This window comes from Cucurbita moschata, unplaced genomic scaffold, assembly GCF_002738365.1.
Source record: "Cucurbita moschata cultivar Rifu unplaced genomic scaffold, Cmos_1.0 Cmo_Scf00091, whole genome shotgun sequence".
NCBI lineage: Eukaryota > Viridiplantae > Streptophyta > Magnoliopsida > Cucurbitales > Cucurbitaceae > Cucurbita > Cucurbita moschata.
The window spans coordinates 389,873-395,434 of NW_019268607.1; positions in this window are offsets into that span (position 1 = coordinate 389,873).

The window sequence follows — 5,562 nt, forward strand, 5'->3', positions numbered from 1 at the left end:
TTCCAATTGATTTTCTCTCTTCTTAAAATCGCCTCCGATGTCAATTTCTCACTGTTTTCTCTCGATTCTTTGTCGTATATCCTTCCTCTTCACCTCCCACGTTGCATTATGGATGGCAAACACCTAAAACACACGGATCTAAGGAAACCAAAACCAATTCCAAACTCACTCTCAATTCCACGACAATCTAACAATTTAGATTTTTAATTCCAAAAAATGATATAATATTTATTAAATGCAGTATTTATTCTCGCCGGAAAATGCGTGATTTTCATTATTACCATGTTTGGAAACATTCATAGGCCCTTTATTTCGAAATCATTTATGCATGGACCAAGAAGTGAGTAGGGAGGATATTCACTCGTTCCAAATCAAATTGAATGGGACAAGTTACTAATACTCGAATCAATTAAATCATTTATGCATGGACCAAGAAGTGACACAATCGCGCTTTCGAAGGCAGCGGACTAGCGATTGTGCGGCACTCACTTTCCAACGACAAGTGAGTTGAGCCTATTTGTTCTTGCGTCGCCTACGGCCAAGCGACGTACGGTCAAGCCTCTAGCCTCGGTTTTAAAAGAAGGTTTTAGAAAACGAGGAGAGAGAGATTTGAGAAAGAGAGATTTTAGAAAGAGACGTTATATAAGCAAGCAAGAGAAAGATAACAACGGCTTAGCATATATAACCTTGGGTAGGGAGAAGTTGACGACTAGTCATATCCCCCTATAGTACATTCTGGGCCATTTTAGTTCTGGCAGGCGTAGACATGATATTTTTGAGGTGTCATACGCTTTAGAATTACAAAAGGAAAAACACTAGAATGAAAAGACATGACAAGGGTTTGGCTTGTCATGGGCATGCGGCCATGGGCAACATGCCCTAGACAAGCATGACCGTGACACCCTCCCCCACCTAATTGGTTGACGTCCCTGTCAACCGACTACTTTCATACCTTGCGATGTGGGTGGCGGCGGAGTTCAGATCTTCGGCGCGTTCCCAGCTTGTTTCCTCTGTAGGGAGATTCTTCCATTTGACAAGGAATTCACGAATCGTCCGTACAGGTCTTCCTATCTTCCTAACCCTGTCGGCTAGGATCTCTTCCACTTCCTTTGTTTCTTTTTGCTTCAGATCGATGTTCGGTCTTGTGGTTGCATTTCGTTGGTCGTCGTCTGGATCAGGGTGATAGGGCTTCAAGTTGCTCACATGAATGACGGGGTGGATTTTCATCCATGCGGGTAGTGCAACTCGGTAGGAGGTAGCCCCGATCTTTTTAAGGACTTCAACCGGGCCTTCATATTTACGAACTAGTCTCTGGTCCTTTCGGCTACGAAATCTGATCTGTTCTGGTCTCAGCTTGATAAGGACTTGATCTCCTGCACGAAAATGAAGGGGGCGACGCTTCTTGTCCGCCCATTTCTTCATATGCTTGGAAGCCTTCTCTAAATATGCCCGGGCTATATCTGTTGTCTGCTTCCATTCCCTTGTAAAGTTGTGAGCTTGAGGGTTTTTTCCTGCATAAGGATGATCAATAATATGGGGTAAGGCCGGTTGTCGTCCACTTACAATTTCGAAGGGACTCTTCCCTGTAGATGAGCTGGTTTGGCAATTGAAGCAAAATTGGGCGACATCTAGCAATTGTATCCAGTTCTTTTGGCGAGCGTCGACGAAGTGACGTAAGTATTCTTCGAGCAAGCAATTGAACCGTTCTGTCTGTCCATCGGTTTGAGGGTGATAACTCGAGGAGATGTTCAAGGTTGTTCCCAAGAAAGCGAATAACTCAGTCCAGAACGTCCCAATGAATCTGCCATCCCTATCACTGATGATGCTCGACGGAATGCCCCATAACTTTACAACGTGTTTGAAAAACAGTTGGGCTGTGAGTTCCGCCGAGCATAATTTGGGAGTGGGGATGAATGTCGCATATTTGGAGAATCGGTCTACAATGACCAAGATGGCGTCATATTCCCCGACCTTTGGGAGGTGCGTTATGAAGTCCAGAGATACACTTTCCCAGGGTCTTGTTGGCACAGGTAGAGGTTCCAAGAGTCCAGAGACTTTGGCTTTCTCGACCTTATCCTGTTGGCAGATGAGGCACGTCTTGGTGTATTGCATGATGTCGTCTCGCATGTTTGGCCAGAAGTACCCCTTCTTTATTAGGGCGTATGTTCTTTGCCACCCAGGATGTCCGGCCCACAAGGTATCGTGACATTCCTGAATGAGTTTCTTCCGCAGTTCCCCCGTTCTTGGGACGTACAACCTGTTTCCTTTGGTTATCAGGAGGTCCCCCTCAACCCAAAACTGCCGTGTCTTTCCAGCCTTAGCTAGTTCGACAACAGCTTTGGCCGATGGGTCTTTGTGTAAATGTTCTTTGATGATGTCGCGCATCGATCCATCGATCTTACTTGAGTGAATGTGGGCTAACATGCACAGGGCCGCATGTTCGCCCTTCCGACTCAACGCGTCGGCTGCTTGATTACTCTTCCCTGCTTTGTGTTCGAACTTGAAGTCGAATTCGGCCAACGACTCCTGCCACCGGGCTTGTTTTGCTGTTAATTTTGGTTGATCAAAGAAGTGGCAAGTGGCGCTGTTATCCGTCTTCACTACGAACTGTGATCCTAAGAGATACTGTCTCCAGACTCGAAGGCAATGGACTACAGCCAGCATTTCTTTCTCGGAGACAGTGTATCTTCGTTCAGCATCGTTGAGCTTTCGACTTTCGTAAGCGATGGGGTGGCCTTCTTGAATGAGGACTCCACCGAGAGCAAAGTCGGAAGCATCGGTTTCTACTTCAAATGGCTTTGTGACATCTACCAACCCGAGGACAGGACCCCTCGTCATGGTTGTTTTCAGATTTTCAAAGGCCATTTGACAATCATTCGACCACAACCACGGGTGGTCTTTCTTCAACAGCTCTGTCAATGGGGCGGCTCGTCGTGAAAACCCTTCGACGAACCGCCTATAATAGTTGGCTAGTCCTAAGAAGGACCGCAATTCAGATACGGAAGTAGGAACCTTCCATTCTTGGATAGCTTTTATCTTGTCGCTATCCATACTGATTTGTCCACATCTGACGACGTGTCCAAGGAAGTTGATGCATGTTTGTGCGAATGCACATTTCTCCTTCTTCACATACAGCTGGTTCTGCCGGAGCTTGTCAAACACTAACTTCAAATGCACTTTGTGTTCCTCGAGGGTTGTGCTGTAAACAACAATGTCGTCGAGGTATACTATGACGAACTGATCCAGGTATTCGTAGAAGACCTGGTTCATCAACGTGCAGAACGTAGCTGGGGCGTTTGTCAAGCCAAAGGGCATTACTAGGAATTCAAAGGCCCCATATCTTGTTACGCACGTCGTCTTGGGTTCGTCCCCTTCGGCAATCCGTACTTGATAATATCCTGATCGTAAGTCCAACTTCGTGAAGTACTTGGCCCCGTGAAGTTGGTCGAACAAGTCGGATATTATCGGCAGAGGATATTTGTTGCGTACTGTCACCTTGTTTAAGGCTCTATAGTCTATGCATAGACGCAACGTCCCATCTTTCTTCTTCTGGAATAGTACGGGGGCTCCATAAGGGGCCTTTGCCGGGCGAATGAATCCCGCCTTCAACAACTCATCTAGTTGTTTCCTCAATTCGGCTAGCTCGGGCGGAGCCATCCGGTATGCGTTCTTTGCTGGCGGCTTAACTCCGGGAAGGAGTTCGATTTCGTGGTCAATGCCTCGACGAGGTGGTAGTGTTTGTGGTAGACTCTCTGGCATGATGTCGGTATAGCTGTATAGTACTTCCTTGATTTCCTCTGGGACAGTCTCTTCGGTGGTTGCTTCTTCTATCAGTGGTATGGCCATAAATGTAGGTTCCTCTCGTGCGAGTCCCCTTTTCAGTTGTATGGCCGAGATCATTCGAAGATTACCTGGTTGCTTGATGCTTGCAGGTATTACTGTGGGATTACGGTCGGTGATCACCAAGCATTTTGCTAATGGCATTGGGATGACCTTGTGTTCTAGGAGGAACTCCATCCCAAGTACCACGTCGAAGTCATCCATGCGAACCACGACAAGGTCTAGCTCTCCAGTCCAATCCCCTATTTTGAAGGGGACTCTCTTGGAAACTCCCACAATAGGCAAGGCCTCGGAATTGACAGCTTTCATTTTCCCCGGGTCTTTTCCTATGGTGAGTCCCAATCTTTTGGCTTCTTGATCGGCAATGAAGTTGTGGGTTGCTCCAGAGTCTATCAGAGTGCTCTTGCTCGGTTGAGAGTTTATTGTGGCATCTACGAACATGAGCCCTTTCTCTAGTACCTCCTTCGGTTCGACTTTCCGTTGGAGGGCTGACAAGAATTTGAGTGCGCCCATTCGGGGGTTGTCGTGATCTTCCTTCTTGTCTAGCAAAGTCTCGACCCTTGCTTCATTGCTCTCTTGAATGGACACTTGAAGTGCAGTGAGAGAGGCCCGATGAGGACAGTATGATACTTTGTGGGGGCCTTTACACAGCATGCATTGCAAAGGTGTCGTCGGGTGGTTCTTTTGATGGTAATGCCCTCGAGAAGTCCCCGCTTGATTGTTCTGAGGAGGTCTATCCGTCCATCCATTCGGTCTGTTGGGACTTCCATTTCGCTGGCCTGGTGGTCTGTATGGTTTGCCCCCATTGTTTGGGGCTGGTGTCGCTCTTCTTTGGGATCCTGCTTCGTTCCCACAGTCTACGAGTCTCTCGGCACAGGCCATTGCGGCAGCTAGGGTTTGGACCCTGTTCTCATGTATCTTTGTTTTGGCCCACGGCTGTAGACCATTTATAAAGAAGAACACTTTGTCCTTCTCTGCTGTGCCCCTGATATCCAGCATCAGGGTTGAGAATTGTCTGACGTAGTCTCGTATGTTTCCAGTGTGTTTCAGGGCTACTATTTTCTCCATTGCTATATGCCCTGCATTTTCGGGGAGGAATTGTTCCCTCAACTCTCTCTTGAGGTCCTCCCATGAGTCGATGGTGCACAATCCATCCTCGATGTCTTGCACCTTCGTACGCCACCACAGTTTGGCGTCGTCTACGAGATACATCGCGGCTACAGTCACCTTCTTGTCGTCGGTACAAGCCGTTGTGGCTTTGAAGTACTGTTCGACGTCAAAGATGAAGTTCTCCAACTCTTTGGCGTCCCGATTCCCTTTGAAGGCTCTAGGGTCTGGGAACCTTAGTTTGTTGGATCCTGTATTGGTTTGTCCAGCCGCGACACCTTCCACGGCTTTCATTGTAATTTCAATTCGAGTGCTCATGGCGGCCATCCTTTCTTGGAGGTCGTCGACTGTTGATCTGAATTCATCAGCCAATCCATTGAACAAACTCATCATTGTGTTTTGTAGTACGTCGAACTCTTCGCCACGTCCCTCTTTGTGTGCGACAGAGCTATCCGGACTATCAGACGGTTTTGGGCTGCTCGTAGGAGCAACTCTTTCTTCGAGCGAGGTCACTCGAAACAATAGTTCTGCGATTGGCAACCCATCCAGGCGGTTGCCCATTGCGTCGACTTGGACGACTTTCTCACTCAGTTCGGTCACCCGTGTTTCCAGGAA